The sequence below is a fragment of the Podarcis erhardii genome, assembly GCF_964252035.2.
Source record: "Podarcis erhardii genome assembly, chromosome: 4".
NCBI lineage: Eukaryota > Metazoa > Chordata > Lepidosauria > Squamata > Lacertidae > Podarcis > Podarcis erhardii.
This window is the reverse complement of record NC_138508.1, coordinates 12,069,837-12,096,685: the sequence shown is the minus strand read 5'-3', so window position 1 is coordinate 12,096,685 and position 26,849 is coordinate 12,069,837. Positions and strand designations below refer to the sequence as shown.

The 26,849-nt window shown below is 46.8% G+C and overlaps 2 long non-coding RNA genes across 2 annotated transcripts in view; both read left to right on the top strand.

Moving 5' to 3' along the window:
* The window catches only part of LOC309341437, an 88,547-nt gene extending 87,839 nt beyond the window's left edge, over positions 1-708 (top strand). Inside the window, exon 2 of the long non-coding RNA XR_014156339.1 lies at positions 610-708. This is a non-coding gene — a long non-coding RNA (uncharacterized lncRNA). The remainder of the gene's footprint in view (positions 1-609) is intronic.
* LOC309341406 overlaps positions 1-26,849 on the top strand; it is a 657,545-nt gene that overhangs the window by 607,655 nt on the left and 23,041 nt on the right. The gene's annotated exons all lie outside the window — the stretch shown is intronic.

Below are 26,849 nucleotides of genomic sequence, written 5' to 3'. Positions count from 1 at the left end.
AAGAACTCCTCAGAAGGGTCAACTGAGTGATGGGGGCCAGAGGCTTGCTAGAGCTGTCCATGAGATAATTGTCTGGGTTTGGTTTTTTTGCAATAAATCCTTTTTTAATTACGTACGCTTATTATGTTATCAAGCTGGGAACCTGGACTCCTAAAAGTCACTGAGGGTTCATGGAGGCCATGTTGTGCTGTGCAACGCTGACTGCCTGACTGCCCTCGCAGGGGGGAGTCTGGCCAGCCGACATGGACCATGGTGGGTGCATCTCCCCACCATGACCACCACGCTGCCATTCAGTGAGAGGATTGGGCACAGCAGCAAAATTTCCAGTGGCAAACAGTGTAGGGATCCCTGCAAGGGGGCAACTAGCTTGTGCCTCCTCAAAATCATACACCCAGAGCTACGGCCCCCTGGCCCTCCCAACATTATGCTCCTGGGACACTGGCCTGATGCAACATGAATCTTACTCTAAGGCTGCAGCCCTGTGTAACCGAATGCCTCTTTGATGCCTTATTGTCGTGTCAGCCTTCCATGTGCAAATGAACATTTCAATAATGAACAAGTGTCTCTTTTTGGCACAGCCAAATCAACCGTCATTTGATAGATAGATAGATTCTTTATTGTCATTACACAAGTGCAACATTGCACAAGTGCAACAAAATTGGATGCCATCCCTTAAAAACAACAAAAGCAAAACAACAACAACAACAACAACCAAACAAACCACATTCCAGCCACACCCACACCCACACCCATCAAACTCCCAGGTCACACTATCGAGTTACTGCATTTAAGAAGGCCACAGCTCTTGGATAGAAACTATTTTTCAGTCTATTTGTCCTTGACTTGATGTTTCTGTATCTCCTGCCAGAAGGCAGTAGTACAAACAGACTGTGTCCCGGGTGAGATGCATCCTGCAGGATATTGTTTGCTTTCCTAAGACAACGGGAGCCGTACAGTTCTTCCAAAGATGGGAGGGGATGACCAATAATCCTTTGGGCTGTGGTTATGACCTTCTGGAGCACCTTCCTCTTCCTAGCTGTACAGCTAGAGAACCAGGCACAAATACAGTATGTGAGAATGCTCTCTATGGAGCCTCGGTAGAAGGACACCAGCAGTCTCTCACTCAGATTGTTCTTCTTTAAAAGTCTGAGGAAATAAATTCTCTGCTGGGCCTTCTTCACCAGAGCAGTGGTATTTGCGCTCCAAGTCATGCCCTGATCGATAGTCACTCCCAAAAACCTGAATTCCGCCACCCTCTCCACCCGTTCCCCGTTGATATACAAGGGCTGAATGTCCTCAATACATTGAGCTGATGGATCTGCCAATTAGAAGGGTTCGTGCTCTCATTCCTTCCCCAAATATGCCTGGAAATCGATGGAGGTGACGGCAGGAAGGCAGAATATTGCACTGATAAGAAACGCACCGACTGTACCACTCTACACATGTGCCACTCTACCGGCAACCTCTTAGCTTGTGTGGGCTAAGCGCAGCTCTAACCGATCCCAGCAGACGGATAGAGAATTTCATTTGAGGCACTTTAAACCTGAGCCGTTTCCGATGCCGGAGCACACCTGCAGCCAGGAGCCCAGCGCTGCTGCCAAGTTTCGGCGTTTGGAAGCAAAAGCTCTCCAAGTGCGGAGTATAAATGATCATTGCTTATTGTAACAACCTCATAGTGTTGTCACCGGGCCGGGCTTTAACAAATCATCCTCTCACCGCTGTCATTTTTCAGCAGCTGCTGCCCCTCTGCACATGTGCTTGAGATCTCCTTCCTGAAGCTATTTGACGAAGCAGAAAACAATGGGGATCAATTCTGTTGCACACAGACGGCGGAGTCAGAGAGGGGAGCCTGGATACGATTCTTATTTTTTGAAGAAAAGCAAGGGGGGGAATATATGCAAGAAATCTACTCCAAATCTTGCAGTGAGAAATGAAAACTTACTATGTGTTGCAGAGCTGACTAGTCTGTACATGAGAGATTTTTTTCTGCCTAAGACAGAACAGCAAGTGACACACACGGAAGGTATCTAAGGCAAAGTGCACCATACTCGGGGTCATTCGAGTTATTTTGGCACCTGAGACAGAAAATCCCACAAGTGCTTGTCCTTGGGAGTTGAAATGCAGCAGCGAAAGAGCCGTGCAGTGAGGAAAATACTTTCTGGCAAGAGCCACATGGGAAATCCCAGGCAGCTGGGGGATTTCGTAGCAAATGGGATTGCGCCACGAAGCGTCAACAGGATGCTGATGACACGCAGTGCAAAGGACCTCTGTGGAGAGGAGACCTTTTGTCAACTTGGGCTGGGAAAGCCTGGTCGCTGGGATCCTGTGCACTGGTACCCTCAAGGTCGCAATGTGCTCTGTGGGGAGCTGTGGCGAAGTCACAGCTGCTCTAGATGATGCCATGCAGCTGTTGTGCGGGACAGCCTGCCAGGAACACATTTCACGCATGCGAAAAGGACTGCATTGGGGAACTGCAGTAACCCAGTGGCAGAACATGCAGGAGGTCCCAGATTCAACCCCCGGCTTCTCCAGATAGGGCTTGGAAAGTCTTGGAGAGCTGCTGCCAGTCACTATATACCAGAGGGCAATGCATTGGACTTTAAAGGTAAAGGGACCCCTGACCATTAGATCCAGTCATGACCAATTCTGGGGTTGCGGCTCTCATCTCGCTTTATTGGCCGAGGGAGCCGGCGTACAGATTCCGGGTCATGTGGCCAGCATGACTAAGCCGCTTCTGGCGAATCAGAGCAGTGCACAGAAACGCCGTTTACCTTCCTGCCGGAGCGGTACCTATTTATCTACTTGCACTTTGACGTGCTTTCAAACTGCTAGGTTGGCGGGAGCTCAGACAGAGCAACAGGAGCTCACCCTGTTGCGGGGATTCGAACCACCAACCTTCTGATCGGCAAATCCTAGGCTCTGTGGTTTAACCCACAATGCCACCCACTTCCCTTGTACTTTATTGACATGCAAATCCCTGTTGAGCTCAGGAGCTAGAGTTTTAGCTGATTACCTGCTCCTATGTAGACCTTAAAATCTGAAGCGCTTGCCCTCTTGGCAGTAGCACAGTGACTTGAAATTCAATCCGTAGTGACAAAAGAAAGGGCGTTCTCTGTACAAGCACCCCAATTGTGGAGTTCCCCCTCCACTTGGATAAGACTGACACTAACTCACCTGAGTTTTTGTTTTGCTTTGTTTTGTTTTACACCAGTTAAAGACCTGTTCATTTACTCCGGCAATTGGGTGAATTGCTGGCTGTTCGGTTTGTATATGAAGTTCTATTGCTCTGAGCGAAAGTTTTAGTCTTTGTTAGTTTCATTAAATATATGCTTTTTAAAGTGTTGTGAATGGGAAGGAGAGAGAGGGAGAGGGAGGGAGGGAGGGAGGGAAGGGGGGAGGGGGAGAGAGAGAGAGAGAGAGAGAGAGAGAGAGAGAGAGAGAGATGAAACAAAGCCCATTCAGAATTAGAGCAATAATCCCAGAATTGGCGAACAACGAAAAACCCATTTGCAGCGGCCGCAGATAAAATTGCCAAATGAGAGGTGCTTTTTTCCCATGTCAGCACTAGTTCAAGGTGCTAGAAAGGAAACACCTTTATCTCATCACCTTTTCCTTGTTCTGATTACTTCCCATGGATAACGAATATCCTGCGCAATTCTCTCCCGCTCACTTTCCTTTTCGACGACACCGGGGGAAGCTGCAGAACAGATACAGCAGGCTGCAGCATCCATTACAAAGTTAGCCTTTTAGATGGGGAAGAGAATTTGCCCTTAAATTGTGAAAAGTAGTTGGGAGAAATTATCACATCTCCTAAACGGCTCGAATCCTCCGGTGGTTAGATGGGTCTGCTGGATATACATTTTCATTTATTTTTAGAACCCAGTTACAACACCGGGGTAATAAGATGCAAAGTGCAGGAACTGGCAGGTGCCTTAATCAGGGCTTTTAGAGAAGGAAACTCAGGAATGCTTGGAAGAGTGTTTCTAAATGGTACCTCCCCTGCCGCTACTATGATGTAATATTGCTGAAAACAAGGTCTTTATTCTGGAACTGGGATCATGTTGTTGAGGGGGGGGGGGATCACTAGCCCTATATTTACATGAAGGATAGGTTTTTTTCTATGTGGTTTAAAGCATATTTCTGATTGGTTTTTTTTTAAGGAGACTTCACTTGCCCAGCAGCCCAGGGAGCACAGCAGGTGAGAATAATACAGTGGTACCTCGGGTTACATACGCTTCAGGTTACAGACTCCACTAACCCAGAAATAGTACCTCGGGTGGCAGCAGGAGGCCCCATTAGCTAAAGTGGTGCTTCAGGTTAAGAATAGTTTCAGGTTAAGAACGGACCTCCGGAACGAATTAAGTACTTAACCCAAGGTACCACTGTAAGAATAATAATAATAATTTATTATTTATATCCCACCCATCTGGCTGGGTTTCCCCAGCCACTCTGGGCGGCTTCCAACAGAACACTGAAATACAATAACCTATTAAACATTAAAAGCTTCCCTAAACAGGGCTGCCTTCAGATGTCTTCTCAAAGTTTGGTAGTTGTTTTTCTCTTTGACATCTGGTGGGAGGGCGTTCCACAGGGTGGGTGCCACTACCGAGAAGGCCCTGTGCCTGGTTCCTTGTAACTTGGCTTCTCAAAGCGAGGGAACCTCCAGAAGGCTCTTGGAGCTGGACCTCAGTGTCCAGGCAGAACAATGGAGGTGGAGACGAGGGGTACCAGAGGTTTGGCTCTTTAAGAACGCTAAGGTCATTCACAAAGGAGCAGAGCCTGGGGAAAAGAGTATGGGGGCTTAAAAATACCTGGTCTTCTCTCAACCTTTGCTGGAGTGAGTTGCTCACCTGCAACCATCTGTGGTCCTGCAGCTCCTGACTTGCTGCTGCCACCTTCTCTATAGGATCTGGCATCACAAACCAGACACTACCTGTTCAGGTAAGTTAGGGCCGGCCCATCCATGAGGCAGGTGCTTCAGGCAGCAGAATCCAAGGATGCAGACATACACACACGTTGCTGCCACCAGAGATGCGAAGAGAAGCGCCTGCAGCAGCTTCTGGATTCCAGCAAAGTCTTGTGAGATCCCCCACGAAAGCTCGCGAGATCTTGCTGGAACCCAGAAGTGACAGTCACACGACCCCAGTAAGCAAGACTTGGACCTGGGGCAGCACACATGCAGGGTGGCACCTTCGTGTTTCGCCTCAGGTGATGGAGTGAGACAGGTAAGGACAAAATCAGAGGAGCTTGCCAAGTGCATGTCGGCTGTCTTCATGAGCTGGAACCATGCACCGACCGGGTGCCAGTGCATGAAGACAGCTTGCATGTGTTAGATGGGTTTTCCCCAACACAGAAGCATAGGAAGCTGCCTTCTACTGAGTCAAGTCATTGGTCCACCTTGCTCAGTATTGCCTAGACTGGCTGGGAATCTTTTCCAGCCCTGCCTGGAGATACCAGCAGGGATTAAGCCTGGGACCTCCTGCATGCAAAGCAAATGAACTACATAATCTGCCTAGATAGGTCAGCTGGTTAGAGCATGGTCTGATAACTGCAAGGTTGCAGGTTCAATCCCTTGTATGGGGCAGCTGCATATTCTTGCATTCCAGGGGAGATTTCACCCCTCCCATATCCAAGAATCTCCTGACGAGTCTGCTGATTCTCCAGAGAGGAGGAGCAGTGTTCTGCTTTCTACTTATTCAGCTCCAGCACCAAGTCAGTCAGTCAGTCAGTGTGTCGGAGAGAGAGAGAGACTGAGTGTTAGAGATCGTGTGTAGAGATAAGGTTGCTGCTAAGAGCAGCTGCAGACACTCAGTGCAGCATTCATTTATGCTTAGACCTATTTAGCTCTGTATATAGTTTTGTATCATACTTGTAGTTATAGAATAAAAGAAGATATTCTACAGAGCTGCTCTCCGAGTCGTGTATACACTGCCAGACTCTGCTATACTCTGCTGTGTGACGACTGTATTGTGGAAGTGAATCCGGTGCTCACAACTTTAAGCTGTGAGTCCACAGCACTTTGACCTGGTGGTCTCTGGAAGTGCTACCCAGCTGGCCTAGCCCAGTCGGGGTTGAAGTGCATGAGTCCAGTTGGTGACACTGGCTCAAGGGCGATGCTGACAGGACTAGATGATCCTCAGGGTCCCTTCCAACTCTACAATTCTATGATCTGGGGCTAGGAATGTCCCCTGGGCAGCCACTGCATGGACCATACTGAGCTGTATGGACCAATGGTTGTCTGTGCTCCTATGCTACAGGGCACGGGGGCATGGGTGGCACTGTGGTCTAAACCACTGAGCCTCTTGGGCTTGCTGATCGGAAGGCCGGCAGTTCGAATCCCTGCGACGGGGTGAGCTCCCGTTGCTCTGTCCCAGCTTCTGCCAACCTACCAGTTCGAAAGCACAGCAGTGCAAGTAGATAAATAGGTACCACTGTGACGGGAAGGTAAACGGTGTTTCCATGCACTCTGGTTTCCATCACGGTGTCCCGTTGTGCCAGAAGCGGTTTAGTCCTGCTGGCCACATGACTCGGAAAACTTTCTGTGGACAAACCCCGGCTCCCTCAGCCTGAAAGTGAGATGAGCGCCGCAACCCCATAGTCATATTTGACTGGACTTAACCATCCAGGGGTCCTTTACCTTTACAGGGCACTCTTGGGGCTTCTGAATGTCAGCTATAGTCTGGAGGCACATTCCATGGCATTGTAACACCCCATTCACATTTGGGAACAAAAGCCAGGCTTCAGAAACGTCGGCCACTGCTAGGCTTGCTTCCTTCCCAGGGCTTGCAGGAATTAGCAAGGTGCCTGCCATTGTCATTTTTGAGTTTACAGCTGTGTCAATAGGGAAATTTATATTAATGGCCCCAAGCCGGCTCGTGTCACCTTGTCAAAGATGAGGAGCCATTGCACCTGGGTAGAAAGGACCTTTTTGCTGCCTATTACAAGCTGCCAAGCGGCTCTTGAAAGACAGCGGTGGAAATGTAAATGTAAATATTAACAAATAAAAAATACTGTCTGGGGAGGGGGGTTATTGTTTTGGTTTGTTACATATTTTATATTGTAAACTGCCTTGTGCTCTTCAGATGAAGGGCAGTATAGAAAATTAATAGATAAAAATAAATAAAATTATATGTTTTTCTTTCACGTAATCAAATCACATCAGGCTTTACAGCAGGGATGGGAAACTTCAGACCTTGGGGGCCTAAATGCAGTCATTGAGGTTTCTCTCTCTCTCTCTCTCTCTCTCTCTCTCTCTCTCTCTCTCTCCAGTCCTTGGGATTCTCCCCTGGTCAGACCCTTCACCAGCCACTCCCCCTCTCTCCAGGCCACACCCCTCATCAGCCACACCCCTCTCTCCAGGCCACACCCTCATCAGCCACTCCCCCTCTCTCCAGGCCACACCCATCTCTCCAGGCCACACCCCTCATCAGCCACATCCCTCTCTCCAGGCCACACCCTCACTAGCCACTCCCCTCTCTCCAGGCCACACCCCTCATCAGCCACACTCCTCTCTCCAGGCCACACTCCTCACCAGCCACTCCTCCTCTCTTCAGGCCACACCCCTTCCCACTAGGCCACACCCCTCAGCAAGCCTGCTTTGCACCCTCCTTGAGGGTTTTTGCCCGGCTGGAAACCTGCCCTTGAACTCTGACCCTGCCTTTCGCATGCCTGGATGGCAGATAAGAACGTAAGAAGAGCCAGTAGGGAACCCTCAAGCGGGAGCTGAAGCCGAGAGCGCTCTCCCCTCCTGTGAGCCTCGCCAGTCATGTGGGGCTTGGCTTGGTGGCGGCAGCCTCTTCTCCTTCATGCCCGCTCTCCAGCAGCTGCCCAAGTGATGGCCACAGAGGCACCCTCTTAGCAACAGTCGCAGCCACCACCACTTGGGACATGTCCCAGCTTCTCCTCCTTCCTGTACTGAGAGCAGCGGTTCTGGCAGGTGGAAGAGGGACATTCCTTGATCAAATCAGAAGCCAGGGTGGCTTTCATAAATCTGGGGTGGTCCCTGGAAAATCGGCCACTTGGTGGGTCTGTACCACACACCACACTGCCCCCATGACATGCACACACATCGAAATCTAGCACATTAGGGGAGAAGTTAGTGTAGGACCTTCTTCCTGGCATGTAATTTTTAGTTGTTGGGGGGTTTTTTAGGGTGAAGGAGCAGTTAGTCATGAAATTCCCACCTCCATCCTTCCGTCTGAAGTGGTACAGGCCAGAAATTGCCGTATCACCTCTACCTTGCTTGTTTGTGAACCTTGAGTCCTTGTGTGTCTGTCAGGACTTGCAGGGCAATAATCGTGCCATCCGTTCACAGGGTGAGGCATGCTGGGTATCTAAGCAATAGGACGGCAGCCTTAGGCAAGAAGCAACATGATGCAGCATATTCCAAAAAGGGATCCCAGTTCTCCTCCCTCTGGTCTCCATGGATCCAGTGGTACACTTCAATTATTTTAGACTCTGGACTTAATGCTCTAAGCCGATGGCTTGTTCAGTGGTAATTTGCATTAGGGGTGGGTAACAGCCCAGCCTTTCACCTGATGAATTCTGCATATAAATTAAATAAGCAGGGAGACAATATACAGCCTTGTCGTACTCCTTTCCCAATTTTGAACCAATCAGTTGTTCCATATCCAGTTCTAACTGTAGCTTCTTGTCCCGCATAGAGATTTCTCAGGAGACAGATGAGGTGATCAGGCACTCCCATTTCTTTAAGAACTTGCCATAGTTTGCTGTGGTTGACACAGTCAAAGGCTTTTGCATAGTCAATGAAGTAGAAGTAGATGTCTTTCTGGAACTCTCTAGCTTTCTCCATAATCCAGCGCATGTTTGCAATTTGGTCTCTGGTTCCTCTGCCCCTTCGAAATCCAGCTTGCACTTCTGGGAGTTCTCGGTCCACATACTGCTCAAGCCTGCCTCTTAAAAAGCAGAGACATCACCTTGTTGACAAAGGTCCGTATAGTAAAAGCTATGGTTTCCCCAGTAGTGATGTATGGAAGTGAGAGCTGGACCATAAAGAAGGCTGATTGAATTGATGCTTTTGAATTCTGGTGCTGGAGGAGACTCTTGAGAGTCCCATGGACTGCAAGAAGATCAAACCTATCCATTCTGAAGGAAAGCAGCCCTGAGTGCTCACTGGAAGGACAGATCCTGAAGCTGAGGCTCCAATACTTTGGCCACCTCATGAGAAGAGAAGACTCCCTGGAAAAGACCCTGATGTTGGGAAAGATGGAGGGCACAAGGAGAAGGGGACGACAGAGGGCGAGATGGTTGGACAGTGTTCTCGAAACTACAAACATGAGTCTGACCAAACTGCGGGAGGCAGTGGAAGACAGGAGTGCCTGGCGTACTCTGGTCCATGGGGTCACAACGAGTCGGACACGACTAAACAACAACAATGTTCATTGTAAACTGTTTTGCAATAAAGAATTTTTAAAACAATAAAAAAGAAAGAAAATAAACCATAAGCAGCACGAAAAATGCAAATGCAAGAGAGAAGGGGACGACAGAGGACGAGATGGTGGGACAGTGTTCTCGAAGCTACCAGCATGAGTTTGACCAAACTGCAGGAGGCCGTGGAAGACAGGAGCGCCTGGCTAAACGACTAAACAACAACAACAAACAACGATCGGTTTCAGTTTCTCTAGGTTTCTCATTATTCCAATCTTAAATTGAGTTCTCCACGTTTCCACACCAGTTTACCAATTTTTTTTTTTAAAAAAATGTTGAAAATTCACCAGCATTTTAGCGCTAATTTGTCCTAAATATGCACACTTTGGAATGCAATTTTGCCTATCAGGCACGTTCCTGCAAAGCAAAATTCCTGAATATGATGCACGCTTGTATGATATTTTCACTAATCCGGGCATTTTTATGCTTTGCCCTAGTCTGTGCATTTCTGTACACGTCACTTGACCAGAAAACTATACTGGAAAATACAGAGACATGTGAATTATGAAGCAGTGTTGTGTTTCGGCTTGCATGTTGTATCATGTATAATAATAAAACCCACCCCTCTGCCTGAGAACTCGGTGACCCAATATCTCGTGTTATTGGTCTTACGTTATGTACCTCCACGGTCGGAGGCGGTATGCCTCTGAATACCAGTTGCTGGTGCATTCAGGTCCTGCTTATTGGCATACCATAGGCATTTGGTTGGCCACTGTGTGAGGAGGATGCTGGTCTTGACGGACCACTGGCCTCATCCAGAAGGACTCTCCTTCTGCTCTGCTCTCTTCCTCTGAGCTACAGCCTTTCCCCCAAAAGAACCTGCTTCCAATCTTTTGTGGAAACGCAAGAAGACAGTTCATGCAGATCTATGGCAGGAGAGAAGCTCTGTAGTTTGAACAGGATTGGACAGGGCCAGATTTAGGTTTGATGAGGCCCTAAGCTACTGAAGGTAATGGGGCCCTTCATATGTCCAGCTGTCCTTTGTCAACAACAAATTGTCGCTGTTTTTTGTGTTGAATATATGCTATATGGTAATTTATGGACCTAATAGGTATCGCAAGCCATTTGCACATGTTGATGTATGCAGCCATGCAAGCAGTCCATGCAGAATGGAGGCACCCTATATATAGAAAGGAGCAAACCAGTGATATTTTAGGGAGCAGGCTAGCAGGCGAGGCCCATTCCTTACATCATAGGAGCCTATACAACACAAAACACTGTTGCTGGATGTAGGCTTTATTTAATTTGTTTTTTATCTTATATTTTGGAAATGTACATCCAGTTTTTTTCCTTTAATTTTTGGGGGGCCTGCAAGACAGTGGGGCCCTAAGCTATAGCTTGTTGAAAAAGGTAAAGGGACCCCTGACCATTAGGTCCTGTCGTGACCGACTCTGGGGTTGCGGCGCTCATCTCACTTTATAGGCCGAGGAAGCCAGCATACAGCTTCCAGGTCATGTGGCCAGCATGACTAAGCCACTTCTGGTGAACCAGAGCAGCACACGGAAATGCCATTTACCTTCCCGCCGGAGCGGTACCTATTTATCTACTTGCACTTTGACATGCTTTCGAACTGCTAGGTTGGCAGGAGCAGGGACCGAGCAATGGGAGCTCACCCCGTCGCGGGGATTCGAACCGCCGACCTTCTGATCGGCAAGCCCTAGGCTCTGTAGTTTAACCCACAGCGCCACCCGTGTCCTTATAGCCTGTTTAGCTTATATGTAAATCCAACACTGGGCATGGACAGGAATGCTGCACCACTGTTCCTGAGTGTTGGATTATTCCGCGGCATCGCTCTGCAAAAGCAGGGTTTATACTTCCTCCTTCACATTGGCTCAAGGAAGGAGAGCACCTCTGGAATCCAAAGCCACTCCCTTCCTTTTCAATCTGCTTCTGTTCCCCCCCTTCAAATAAAAGCGGTCCTGCTTGCATCACTCCGAGACAATTCCACACTGTGCTAAACCTGACAGCTCTCTTTAAAACATTCCCCAGTTCATTTCCTGCATCACCTTCTCTGTGTCCGCTCTGGTTCTTTTACCTCGCACTCTTGACGCTCGCATTGCATCTGATGGGGCACCGTTCCCCATTACCGGGAAATGAAATGTTTTCCTTGCAGATCGCAAGGCAAATGACCATCAAACATGGATTTGCTGGAGCCACCTGATGCTTTCTGTCAGAGAGTGGCAGCTGGAATAGGAAACCCCGACTTAGCAGGTAATGCAGGGTGATTCCTGTAATAACTTGTACATCCCCATTGTTGAAGAAATGAATCAGCTGCGGTGGAGAAGGGTGTCAAATATTTGAGGCACATCGAAAAGAGCTTTGGAAGGAAAGCGCCTCTCGTAACAAGATGTAGGGATCCGCGAATCTATCACTTCGAGTTTCCCTCAGCTTCTCATTTTTCAGATCCTAAATTCAGTTTTCCAACTTTCCACATCAGTTTGCATTTTTGTATATGTGAAAAATGTCACTAGCATTCTAGTATGAATTTCTCATAATACACACGTCTTCGTATGCAGTTTTGCCTAATGTATGCATTTTGCAATGCATATTTCCAGTGATTTTTTTTGGGGGGGGGACACAGAGGGACGCATACCCTTAAACGTTTTGTGAATCTAAGTTTGGCCTCCTTGAGGGGCAGTATTTCAATATGAGTAGGAAAATGAGAGTACCCCTAAACATTTTTTTTTTTAAAAAAAAAAGCACTGCATATTTCCCTGAAATTTACATTTTGCCTAATATAATACAGTCACACCTCAGGTTGGAGTAGCTTTGGGATGAATATTTTTGGGTTGCGCTCCGCGGCGACCCGGAAGTAATGGAGTGAGTTACTTCTGGGTTTCGCCGTCGTGCATGCGCAGACGGTCAAAATGACGACTCGCGGACACGGATTGTGTTCGCTTCAGGATGCAAACAGGGCTCTGGAATGGATCCTGTTTGCATCCAGAGGTACCACTATACATTTTTGTATGATATTTTCATGCATGCTTTAGCCTAGTAGATGCAATCTGGTACACATTCCTTGATTGAGAACTACATTGCCATCACACGAGTTTCACACTGTGCTGCAAGAATATTTTCCAACAGGCAAGCCCGATAAGGCCGAGAGCTCAGAGTGCTATTGGAGGGGCTAGTAAGGGCATGGAGCAGAGAGAGGAAGAAACCTTACGAGAGGGAAGGACGAGTCCTCCTATACAAAACAGGTGATTCGAAGCAAAAGGGTGGATTAGGTTTAACAGGTAATCCCATCTCTTATTTTTGTCAAAGAACAGAATCTTTCAAAACCATTCATCCTGTTACACCCAGAGCTCTGCATTCACTGCTCCACAAAGGGGTGCGTGAGTTGGTACTTCGTGGGGTTGGTACTGAATGTGCCGAAAGGGTTTATCGGAACGTGCTGGATGGATCCCTACCCCCATCCTCTAGATTAAGGTTACCAGATTTTTTCCAAAGAATCCGGGGACTTTTTTTTTTTTTTTAAAAAAAGGAGAAATATATTTTTAAAAAATTATTTTAAAAAATTGAGAAGTAATACCTTCTCTTCTGTGGTCTTCTCTGTCGCATGACCTTCCTCTGGGCCCCGGCCTGCTCTCTTGGAGCACTAGCCGCTGTGGAGTAGGCTTGGGTTGGGCCTGGGCTCGGCCACATGTCCTTGCCCTCCCGGTGCTCTCCTACCTCTCCTCCTGAGCGGCAGCAGTGACAGTAGCCTCTTTTTTCTCCTTCCTTTTTCTCCTTCTTCCTTCTCCTTCTCCTCTCCTCCTTCTCCCTGCATTGGCTCCAGGGTTTCGCTGGACAGTAGGCCGGGTGGCCGTGCGCTCTCGCTCCCGGCTCAATTTGGGTTGTGTTGTGGGGTGTGTGTCAGCGGTTCCCCCAGTTGACGCACCAGGCGTCCCCGGTTCTCCCTCGGCAGTGGCGGTGGCAGCGGCAGTCTCATAGAATCATAGAATCATAGAATCCTAGAGTTGGAAGAGACCACAAGGGCCATCGAGTCCAACCCCCTGCCAAGCAGGAAACACCATCAGAGCACTCCTGACATATGGTTGTCAAGCCTCTGCTTAAAGACCTCCAAAGAAGGAGACTCCACCACACTCCTTGGCTGCAAATTCCACTGTCTCAGCAGCACGGAGCCAGCCTGGTAGCGCAGTTGGCTCTGGCTGTCTTCAGTATAGGAGTATAGCATCTAGATCAAGGGAAGTAATAGTGCCACTGTATTCTGCTCTGGTCAGACCTCACCTGGAGTACTGTGTCCAGTTCTGGGCACCACAGTTCAAGAAGGACACTGACAAACTGGAACGTGTCCAGAGGAGGGCAACCAAAATGGTCAAAGGCCTGGAAACAATGCCTTATGAGGAACGGCTAAGGGTGCTGGGCATGTTTAGCCTGGAGAAAAGGAGGTTAAGGGGTGATATGATAGCCATGTTCAAATATATAAAAGGATGTCACATAGAGGAGGGAGAAAGGTTGTTTTCTGCTGCTCCAGAGAAGCGGACACGGAGCAATGGTTCCAAACTGCAAGAAAGAAGATTCCACCTAAACATTAGGAAGAACTTCCTGACAGTAAGAGCTGTTCGACAGTGGAATTTGCTGCCAAGGAGTGTGGTGGAGTCTCCTTCTTTGGAGGTCTTTCAGCAGAGGCTTGACAACCATATGTCAGGAGTGCTCTGATGGTGTTTCCTGCTTGGCAGGGGGTTGGACTCAATGGCCCTTGTGGTCTCTTCCAACTCTATGACTCTATGATTCTATGATTCTAGGAGCTGCTCGCTGCTGTGGCACCCACCATTTTGCCTCACTGGAAGTCCCCATATGATGTGTCTTGTGCCGTTGAACCAATCACGCAACATTTATTACCTACTAATAAATCTTCAACCCTTAAAATATAAATCCGGGGACTTTTAATGAAATCCGGGGACGGATTTTGTCCAGGGCCAGTTTTGTAAATCCAGGGACTGTCCCCGGGAAACAGGGACGTCTGGTAACCATACTCTAGATCAGAATTCTTCAACTTTGCGTTCATTGGACTACAACTCCCATCATCCTCAGCGAGCTCAGGCAACAGCCAGGGATGGTGGTGGTTCTAGTCCAGCAATATTACGGGACCCAAGCTGCTCTAGATGCCTGTGCCTCAACCTGGCTGCCTAGCCAATGCCTACAACTGTGAGTGGGGCAGTCCTTGGGCTTCATACGGAAGCTCCAGTTGGCACAGAATGCAGCGTAAAAGATTGTGAGTCATGGGAATGAGGAGTGTATAATCTCAACAGGTCTTATGTTATTTATTTTTTGGTTGCTATTTTGTTAATGTTGTTTATTGTAGAATCAGGAATATGCAGCTGCCCATATGGGAATTGAAACTGCAACCTTGACATTACCAGCACCGCTCTCTAGCCAGCTGAGCTATCCAGGCACATAAAATTGCTTTATAGATTATAAATGTTCTATTGATTCGTTTGTTTCTATTGGTTTGTTAATAATATAGCGTGTCTTTCTTGTAACTGTGGTTCATGGCTGAGTGAGGATTAAAAGCCCTGGGGCAGATCTACATGTTTGGGTTTTTAACGCTGAAAAGGATAACCATATGATGTTCTTTTTTAACGTTCATAATGTGTTATTAAAATGAGACGCCAGAGTGCTGCAGAGCAGCCCCCTGCCAGAAACCAGTTAGATGGCCTAGAAGCAAAGCGAAAGAGAGACCTTCTCCTATCTTTACGATTTAGAAAAAAATATTTCTAATATCGTTCTTGTTGTTGCTTAGTCGTTTAGTTGTGTCCGACTCTTTGTGACCCCCTGGACCAGGGAGTCTTCTCTTCTCATGAGGTGGCCAAAGTATTGGAGCCTCAGCTTCAGGATCTGTCCTTCCAGTGAGCACTCAGGGCTGCTTTCTTTCAGAATGGATAGGTTTGATCTACTTGCAGTCCATGGGACTCTCAAGAGTCTCCTCCAGCACCATAATTCAAAAGCATCAATTCTTCGGCAATCAGCCTTCTTTATGGTCCAGCTCTCACTTCCATACATCACTACTGGGAAAACCATGGCTTTAACTATGCGGACCTTTGTTGGTAAGGTGATGTCTCTGCTTTTTAAGATGCTGAATATCATTCTAATAACATTTAAAAGGTGCGTGTAGATCCAGCCCTGGTCTCCCAGAGCCTAGTCTGGTTCTCTATAACCACTACACCACACTACCTCTCATAGACATTTCCCCCTTCAAACCGTCACCAAACGCACATTGTCATCTAGAGGACAGGGAGAGCTGGTAATTTCTCAGAAGTCACTTCACACATTTGGTACCAAACAACTGAAGAACTCTTCATAAATTCAAAGACCTGTATTTGCCTGCTGGTAAACTCTCTTCATTTCCTGGAGCAGTTTATTTTTCCCCCTCATAAACTGTCGCATGACTAAGGTCTATTTCAATTTGCTGTCTGCCCAAACCGTTTTCACGATGCCTTTCTTTTACTGCTGGTGCTTATTTGTTTAGGATTGCTTTTAATTGGTTGGAAAATGCCTTTCTTTTCTTTCTGAAGCGGCCCTGTGCATTTATTTATCGTGAGTAAGGTGGGGGCATCGATGCCAAAATAGATAAAGGGGGGAAATTGCAAGGGGTGTGTTCCGCATATGCCATTGTTAATTCCTGCAGAGTAAATCGCAGTCTCAAAGTCACTTGCAAAACGGCTACTTGGGCAATGTGTATAATCGTATCTGGATGAAGTGTCCTTTTGGGAAGATCGATACCTTAATGGGCATTTTACCTTCTGTTTTATCTGTAACAATGGCTGCCTGTTGCAACCCTTTGGGAAATGGCAGGCTAAAAGTATGCATAAATCAATGGGAGAGAATTCCATCTCTTAGACTAGACTTCTGTACAGGTTAGACTCAGGGGCAGATTTAGGTTTGATGAGGCCCTAAGCTACTGAAGGTAATGGGGCCCTTCATATGTCCAGCTGTCCTTTGTCAACAACAAATTGTTGCTTTTTTTGTGTTGAATATATGCTATATGGTAATTTATGGACCTAATAGGTATCTCAAGCCATCTGCACATGTTGCCATCAGTCCATGCAGAATGTAGGCACCCTATATATAGAAAGGAGCAAACCAGAGATATTTTAGGGAGCAGGCTAGCAGGCAGGGCCCATGACTTACATCATAGGATGTAACACAACACAAAACACTGTTGCTGCATGAAGGTTTTATTTTATTTGTTTTTTATCTTATATTTTGGAAATGTACATTGCTGTTGTTTTTCTTTTAAAAAATTTGGGGGGCCCAAGAGAGTGGTGCTCTAAGCTATAGCCTGTTTAGTTTATACGTAAATCTGGCACTGATCCTGGGGACTGTAATTTGTTAAGGGTGCTGAAAATCCTTAGGAGACCCCTATTCTCCCTCCAGAGCTACAATTCCCAGAGCTACAATTTCCAGCGTGGTCTAACAGTCAATTCCTCTTCACTGAGAAGTCTGTCGTTTACAGGTTTGTGAAGAGAACATGAGTCTCTTGCAAACTCTCCTCCACCTTAACAAACTGCAACTCCCAGAATTCCTTGGGGGAAGTCATAACTCTTGAAAAACATCTGAAGGCAGCCCTATGCAGGCAGGTTTCTAACATTTGAGGCTTTGAGGTTTTAATGTTTTGTTGAAAGCCACCCAGGGGCAATCCAGTAAGATGGCTGGCATACAATTATTATTATTATTATTATTATTATTATTATTATTATTATTATTAGTGCTTTTTTCTGGGGTACGCAGGGGTACACATACTCCTTGTGGGCCAGTATTTCAACATGAGTAGGAGAATAAGAGTACCCCTAAACATTTTTTTTTAAAAAAAAGTACTGATGATGATGATGATGATGATTATGATTATGTAGTGGTAGAGTACATGCATTGCATGCAGAAAGTTCCATGTTCAATCCTTGATATCTCCAGAAAATAATAATAATAATAATAATAATAATAATAATAATAATAATAATAATAATAATTTGTTATTTATACCCCGCCCATCTGGCTGGGTTTCCGCAGCCACTCTGGGTGGCTCCCAACAAAATATTAAAAACACGATAAAACATCAAACATTAAAAACTTCCCTAAACAGGGCTGCCTTCACATGTCTTCTAAAAGTCAAATCGTTGTTTATTTCCTTGACATCTGATGGGAGGGCGTTCCACAGGGCAGGCACCACTACTGAGAAGGCCCTCTGCCTGGTTCCCTGTAATTTCGCTTCCCACAGCGAGGGAACTGCCAGAAGGCCCTCGGAACTGGACCTCAGTGTCCCGGCAGAACGATGGGGGTAGAGACACTCCTTCAGCTATACTAGGCCGAGGCTGTTTAGGGCTTTAAAGTTCAGCACCAACACTTGGAATTGTGCTTGGAAATGTACTGGGAGCCAATGCAAGTCTTTCAGGACCAGTGTTATATGGTCTAGGCAGCCACTCCCAGTCACCAGTCTAGCTGCTGCATTTTGGATTAATTGCAGTTTCTGGGTCACCTTCAAAGGTAGCCCCACGCAGAGCGCATTGCAGTAGTCCAAGCGGGAGATAACCAGAGCATGCACTACTCTGGCGAGACAGTCCACAGGCAGGGAGGGTCTCAGCCTGCGTGCCAGATGGAGCTGATAGACAGCTGCCCTGGACATAGAATTGACCTGCGCCTCTATAGAAAGCTGTGAGTCCAAAATGACTCCCAGGCTGCGCACCTGGTCCTTCAGAGGGACTGGGGATGATCCCCTGTCTGAGAGATGCTCCCGCTCAGTGCTGACCATACTGAACTCAATGGACCAATGTTCTGATTTAGTAGAAAGCATCTTCCCGAGTGCCTAACTTAGCATGCTTTTATCCTGGTCTGCTTCCACCTTTCCGTGTTTTATCTCTGCTTTTTATCGGCTTTGCTACAATGTTTTATTTGCTGGTTTTATCTGTTGCTGTACTCACTGTTTAATCTGCTATTTCACCATTTTATCACATTATGATTTCATGCAGGGGGGTATGGTGTTCTAGCTCTGTGTGTTATTATCTCCCTTTACTGTAAGTCTGATGGTTTTACGGTCTTGTCAGCCAATTTTGAGGCTCCAAATTCAGACTGGCCTCCAGAGATGTGCTCAGAACAGTCTCTGCTTTTGACAGAGTCAACAGTTGTTGTTGTTGTTGTTGTTGTTGTTGTTGTTGTTGTTGACAGAGGACTCCTCCTAGACACTCCCCATTCCTCTTCCCCACTTGCAGACCATAAGTGCCAGCCATCTGTCTGGAGAACGGGACCCTCCTGTCATTCATTTGTTTGTTCACAGTGCAAACCAATAAACACACACTCATGAGTAAGTCCCTTTGGGCCCAATGGAGGAATTGCCCCCAAGTAAGTGGGCATAGGGACGTGGGTGACGCTGTGGGTTAAACCACAGAGCCTAGGACTTGCTGATCAGAAGGTCAGTGGTTTGAATCCCTGCGACAGGGTGAGCTCCCGTTGCTCAGTCCCTGCTCCTGCCAACCTAGCAGTTCAAAAGCACGTCAAAGTGCAAGTAGATCAATAGGTACCACTCCAGCGGGAAGGTAAACGGCATTTCTGTGCGCTGCTCTGGTTCACCAGAAGCAGCTTAGTCATGCTGGCCACATGACTCGGAAGCTGTACGCTGGCTCCCTCGGCCAATAAAGCGAGATGAGCGCCACAACCCCAGAGTCGGCCACGAGTGGACCTAACAGTCAGGGGTCCCTTTACCTTTACCTTTAAGTGGGCATAAGATTGCAACCTAAAAGTGCAGTGCTAATTGGGTTTGGGGGTTGTGTGTGCAAAGTAAGGACAAAAGAGGAGCCTGAAGAACATACAATACTTTTCCATGTATAACACGCCCATGTGTATAAGACTCGATTTGGGGGGACTCAAAATTAAGAAAATGGGGGGAGATGGCCCCGAGTTGTTGAGCTTTTCGGGGGGGGGGATCACTCACCCACCAGGCCAACGCTGACAATAGCACACTTAGCAGAAGCCGAAAACCGCCTGCCAACTTGCCGCCAGCAGCTGCCAATTGCCCAACCAATTGCCTCAACAGCAGCCAATCGACAGCAGCCCTCACCACAGCCACCAATCACCAGAAAAAAACGTCACTGAGAATCCCCTACTCATGGCAGCAATCAGTCACCTGTCCCCACTCTGAACTACCCATGTATAAGATGACCCAATTTTTAAAAAAGCATGATTTTACGGGGGGAAACCTCATCTAATAATAATAATAATAATAATATTTTATTTATATCCCGCCCTCCCCAGCCGAAGCCAGGCTCAGAGTGGCTAACAACAATAAAAGTAACACAGCATTCTAAAATCAATTCATTCTAAAATCAATTCAGAGTCAAATTAATGGCAACCATTGGGGTAGAGTTCTGTGAGGATTACCAAAGGAGGGGGTCAGGCTGTTCCTTGGCCAAAGGCCTGGTGGAATAGCTCTGTCTTGCAGGCCCTGTGGAAAGATGTCAAGTCCCACAAGGCCCTAGTCTCTTGTGACAGAGCGTTCCACCAGATCGGGGCCATAGCCGAAAAAGCCCTGGCTCTAGTCGAGGCCAGCCTAACCTCCCTGTGGCCTGGGACCTCCAAGATGTTTTTGTTTGAAGACCGTAAGGTCCTCCGTGGGACATACCAGGAGAGGCGGTCCCATAGGCACGTGGGTCCTAGGCCGTATAGGGTTTTAAAGGTATAGAGCTTTATACATGGAAAAGTATGGTAATTATTATTATTATTATTATTATTATTATTATTATTATTATTATTTATACCCTGCCCTCCCCAGCCAAGGCTGGGCTCAGGGCAGCTTACAAGCAATAATAAAAACAAGTTGAATGATTACAACTTAAAAACAAAATTAAAATATAACATTAAAATATTGAAACATTAAAATATTAAAATGTAGCCTCATTGCAGGAGGAGAAGGGGGGGGGAGAAAGAGGGGGAGAAAATCAAATAGGCTCCAAGCCATAGGCGAGGTGGAACAACTCTGTCTTACAGGACCTGCGGAAAGAAATCAGATCCCGCAGAGCCCTGGCCTCATGAGACAGAGCGTTCCACCAGGCTGGGGCCAGTGTTGAAAAGGCCCTGGCTCTGGTTGAAGCTAATCTAACTTCCTTAGGGCCCTGGACCACTAGGGTGTTTCTATTTATGGACCTTGAGGCTCTCCGTGGGGCATACCAGGAGAGGCGGTCCCATAGGTACGAGGGTCCTAGGCCATGAAGGGCTTTAAAGGTCAAAAGCAGCACCTTAAATCTGACCCTGTACTCCACCGGGAGCCAGTGCAGCTTGAAAAGCACTGGGTGAATATGCTCCCATGGCAGAGACCCCGTGAGGAGCCTTGCTGCAGCATTCTGCACCTGCTGGACTTTCTGGGACATCTTCAAGGGCAGCTCCGCGTAGAGCGAGTTACATTAGTCAAGCCTGGAGATGACCGTCACATGGATCACTGTGGCCAGGTCGGGGCCGGAAAGGTAAGGGATCAACTGCTTGATGCGGCAAAGGTGGAAAAATGTCGCCTTGGCTGTTGCTGTAACCTGCACCTCCATGGAAATGGAGGCATCAAGGATTACACCCAAACTCTTAACGGAAGGCAATGGCACTAATTGGGCCCCAATATGCAACAGATAAAAGAGTACTTCTTTACAAAGCACAGAGTTAAACTATGGAACTCACTTCTGCAGGACGCAATGACATCTACCAACCTGGGCAGCTTCAAAGGAGGATTGGACAAGGCTACCCATGGCTACTAGCTATGATGGCATTACGCCTCTGAATGCCAGTTGTTGGGAAATCCAGGTAGGCAGAGTGACGTCGCGCTCATGCCTGGCTTATTTACTTACTTATTAAATTTGTATAGCACCCTGTACCCACAGATCTCAGGGAGGTTCACAACATAAAATCACAATATAAAAAACGCAACATGCATAATAAAAATCGAAACAAAGGCAACCCAATAATTTCCCCCACCTTCCACAGCATATTTTAAAGAGCATTAGATGTCAATCAGCCCAAGGGTTGGTTGAAAAGGAATGTTTTCACCTTTTTGCCCTTTCTGGGCTCTTTTAGGGCTGTTTTTCCCCTTTTTAAAGTCACTTCCAAGCTCAGTATGATGCGCATCAATGCGGTCGCACATCAATTGGATGTGCATAAATTGGACGTTGCCTCTATATATGAATTTGCATGGACATTTTGCCGTAGTGCAAAATTAAGAGAAATGCAGATTTTGAAGGATGTCTTGGTCCACCTGTAGTCTCAGAAATGGCAAAATTATATGCAAACTGAACAGAATTTCTCCCCCACCCCTATCCAGGTATTGAAACTGCTCTGTTTTTCATCATTCTCTCTATTTTATTTAAGTACCTAACAGCTTAGCTTTCAAGGTGGTGTGCAAAAAAACAACTCATCTTTCTGAGGGGGGAGAGACTTTTAAAATATATAAATATATATCAAGAAATGGCAGCATAAAAGACAGCAGACTTGAAAACAGCATGTAAATAACTATAAAAGGGGCTCGCGCAAAACAAAAAAAAAAAAACAAAACAAAAACTACAAAAACATTTCAGCTGACATTTTAAAAAGGCTTGTCTGGGATTTTTATTTTTAAAAGTGCACCAAAAAATACACGAGACAGGATTTAGCTCAGAAAATTGAGCTTGGTGGACCAGGGATGTGATAATTCCCTAGTTTCCCTCTTATCACACAGATCTGCTGAGTACTAAGCACCCCCAAAGGGACATCTTGTTGTTGCTGTTCAGTCATTTAGTCGTGTCTGACTCTTTGTGACCCCCTGGACCAGAGCACGCCAGGCACTCCTGTCTTCCACTGCCTCCCGCACTTTGGTCAAACTCATGCTGGTAGCTTTGAGAACACTGTCCAACCATCTCGTCATCTGTTGTCCCCTTCTCCTAGTGCCCTTCATCTTTCCCAACATCGGGGTCTTTTCCAGGGAGTCTTCTCTTCTCATGAGGTGGCCAAAGTATTGGAGCCTCAGCTTCAGGGTCTGTCCTTCCAGTGAGCACTCAGGGCTGATTTCCTTCAGAATGGAGAGGTTTGATCTTCTTGCAGTCCATGGGACTCTCAAGAGTCTCCTCCAGCACCATAATTCAAAAGCATCAATTCTTTGGCGATCAGCCTTCTTTATGGTCCAACTCTCACTTCCATACATCACTACTGGGAAAATCATAGCTTTTACTATACAGACCTTTGTAGGCAAGGTGATGTCTCTGCTTTTTAAGATGTTGTCATTGCTTTTCTCCCAAGAAGCAGGCGTCTTTTAATTTCGTGACTGCTGTCACCATCTGCAGTGATCATGAAGCCCAAGAAAGTAAAATCTCTCACTCCCTCCATTTCTTCTCCTTCTGTTTGCCCAGTGATGGGCCCAGTGGCCATGATCTTAGTTTTTTTTATGTTGAGCTTCAGACCATATTTTGCGCTCTCCTCTTTCACCAAAGGGACATCTACTGACAAGCAAAGTACACAGACAGGTGTATGTGAGATGGATGGATGGATGGATGGACTGATTGACTGACTGATTGATTGATTGAGTGATTGATTGATTGATTGGCTTGGTGGCACTGCAGCTGCACTGTTTGCAGAAGGTCCCCTGGTCAGTCCCCAATAGCAGCTCCAGGCAGGGCAGAGAGAGATGCCATTCCTGAACCCCACGGTGGGTGGGGTTTGCAACACCGTGCGAGGCTTACCTGGCCAGGTGCCACCCACCTTGCTACAGGGCGGCTGTCGTCCCACCCACAGTCTGGCAGGACAATGGGCTGCCAGCTGGGGGTGGCGCAAGGGTCAGTGGAAAAGGGGCCGATTTCGGCCAAGACTCAGCTTTGTTTCTTCCTGCTCCAGGTTCACCTAACCCCACCCTCCCTTAAATAATAAGACCTTCTTTGCAGACTAACCTCTTGCTTCCTAGGTCAGCGGGTGCCGCTATGGTTGTAAGATGGTTGCTGTATTCAGAACCGGGAAGGAATTTTCCCTGCATTGGCAGGTTTTGCCTACCCCGTAGCAATTCATCACAACTCCGGCGATTTTTTGGCGGGTGGCGCCGTGGCTTAAACCACTGTGCTGCTTGGGCTTGCTGATCGAAAGGTCGGTGGTTCAAATCCCCGTGACGGGGTGAGCTCCCGTTGTTCGGTCCCAGCTCCTGTCAACCTAGCAGTCGAAAGCACGCAGTTCAAGTAGATAAATAGGTACCGCTCCGGTGGGAAGGTAAACTGCATTTCCGAGCGCTGCTCTGGTTTCGCCAGAAATGGCTTAGTCATGCTTGCCACATGACCCAGAAAAACTATATGCAGACAAACGCCGGCTCCCTCGGCTTGGAAAGTGAGATGAGCACTGCAACCCCAGAGTTGTCCGCGACAGGACCTAATGGTCAGGGGTCCCTTTACCTTTACCTTTAGGTATCCTTTAGTCTATCTTCAAGTTGGGGGGGAGCATTTCATGCACTCCCACGTGGCGGCATTCGCAGGGCCCATTAAAGGGTTGATTATGGGAGTCACTGGCCCTAGAGTGGCAGCAAGTAGGTGAAACTCCTGGCTGAGGTGACATGGGAGCTTCCTGTGTTCCTATGTGCCTTTACCAAATTTAAAACGTCTCACCATAAACAACCAATGAATAGCGAGGAACGCCAAACCGTCTCTCAAAGAAAGACGTCTCACAAAAGTCTCAAAGGAAGATGTCTCTCCGAAGTCTCAAAAGGAAGTTTCAAAAGGACAGTGCATCCGGAATAGTTCAACTGTTTCGGAATAAAGTCTTCATCAGCGAATAATTATCAATGAAATATACATACTAGTGAAGATCATACTAGTGGATCAGTGCTCACTGGATAATGTAGCTACTGATCATTGGATCTTTGAATCATAGTTTGACTCTGATATATATAACAACTTGCAGTTACTTGTATATTTTGTGAGATGTGTTATATGAGATATATACATATATATATTATTTTGAAGTGGCTTATTAGTATGTTTTGAATGACATCATACCAATTAAAAATTTACTAACAGTTATTAGCCAGTGTGTTGCATTTGCTTTATTGTAGAGCTTTGGACCTGGCACTGAGAAGGCCCTGCTGTAGACCTCCCCCCTTACACCAAAAGCCCTCCCCCCCCAACCTTACAGGATAGGCAAGCGGGTACAGGAGGAGATGCTGGGTTATTGTTATTATTGTTATTAATATTTCTATCTTACCTTTCCTCTCAAGCAAGCCCAGTACAGCAAACACTCAGACCTTACAGCAATACCATTAAAAACAAAATTATAAATGCAATTAAAAGCAATCACATATCCAAAACTTACTGGAAGAATAAGAAATCAAGACGACAAACTTTTAATTAAAGAATAGAAAGGGTTTACAGTGTTACCTCTGGTTACGAACTTAATTTGTTCCGGAGGTCCATTCTTAAGCTGAAACCGTTCTTATCCTGAGGCATGCTTTTGCTAATGTGTGCTCGCCTCTGGCGTGCAACTTCCGCTCACATCCTGGGGCAAAGTTCGCAACCAGGAGCAACTACTTCTGGGTTAGCGGAGCTCGTAACCCGAAGCGTGCATAACCCGAAGTGTTCATTAGCAGAGATACCACTATATTGAATATTTACAGATAAATTGTAAACAGATGAGAACATGGGCAGGGTTATTATAATAACCTGCAGTTCCACAAGAGTATATATTTAAAGAAGATGAATAAATGAGTAAATTAAGTTAATTTGGATCAGCAGAAGATATTAAAAATAAATTTAAGTAACTGTAGAAAGAGGGGGAAGGAAGTCAAGTTTTGAAATGTCAAAATGATTGTAAAGTCAGTGAAATGTATAAACCTGAAATGTATAAATATATTTTTTTAAAAAATTAATCACAGCTTCAGGGTGGCCTGAAGTAAGTAGTGTATTTCAGCCATCAAATGCCTGCGAGGAAAGGAACGTTTTTGAACTCCACCTGCATTGCAAGAGGCAAGTGCACTTCACTGCGGGGCGGGGATTCCACAAACAGGGAGCCACCACCAAAAAGCCTGTGTCACGGGACAATGCCAACCAGATAGCGGCCAGTGCCAGCCCCACCAGGAGGGTCCCAGTCCAGTAAGGCCTTTAAAAGCCCACCTCAACAATAGGCACATCATCGCCAAGTCAGATCTTTGAGCCGGGGGGCTCTGCCCCACTTTCTCAGTCCTCTCCCTATTCTTCCATAAGACAGAAATCCACCCCACTTTTATTTTCTTTGCAGGCTCGTTTTTAGTTCTTTTTTGGGCAGTGGAGCTGGGGGAGCAGGACAGAAGCTGGACGCAGGCCTCCCAACCTTACCATTAAAGGGAAGCCCAGCCCAAGCTGCTGAGCATGAGTAATCGGGAGATCTGATTAAAGCAACGCTGAGAAGCAAAAGAAACGTGAGCTAAGCAATAATGGTAAAAAAGTAGTGTGTGGTACATGGCAGAACCTGCCAGTTCCTTTCGAAGGACTCCTTCCCGTCCTTTGTAAGCGTCCCAGGGAACGAGGGGCGGGGGAAATTGCCCAGTGACACCAAAACAGTAATCAATAGATATCCACCTCTAGCAACGCCAAGATTCTTGCCTGTAGGAAAACCGTAACCACGCGGTCTCGCCTACCAGGGTTTCTTTTTTTTTTCTAAACGAAGAGACTGTTGCAATAGCATTGCAACAACCAGCAACCCGCATGTCCTATTACACCAGGTTGAGCCATTGCCGGATCCCTTGTGCCGTCCGCCGCCTATCATCATCTCGGCAGCATTTTCACCTGTTGCACCATTTCTCAAAACGGAAAGCTTCGGTTTGGGTTAGGGCCCTTGTCGGCGATGGCTTGTTTACCTGTCCTGGACCTCGGTGGATGCTTTGATTTCAGCCTTTGAGCTCGGCCGTCTCAAATGACATTTCCAGCCCCTTGGAGCTCGGGTCTAATTCTCGAGGTGGTACAAGGGGGAGGATTTTGCAGAAACCGGTGTTTCGAGTTTGCTGGCGTGGTCTCTGCAGCCTGCAGGGGTTTGCTGGTTCCTAAAGACCTGCAGAAAGAGCATCTGTGGGTAAGTAAATCCTGGGAAATGGGGCAGACAGAATCCTGACTTCAAAGATTTGTGTGTGGTATTTGGAGTATATTGCTGGACTTGGAATCCTCGATTAGGTTCGTTCTGCACCTAGGCTGTACTGGTGTGACTTACAAGTGTCTATGATGTTTACTTTGAGGTTGATCATGTCGTCCCTGGACAGAATATAAAGTCAGCGTATGCATTTCAGTTATTGGAAAAACTATATCCTATCAGGTCGAAATGTTGGCGAAATGAATCAGGCATGCATATGTATATATTACTGCAGTCCATAAACTTGTTAAGCCTGTAATATTAAAAGTAAGGCAGATTAAGTCCCACAACAACCGCAGGGGTTTAATTCCCAGGCTGCATTTTCATACACA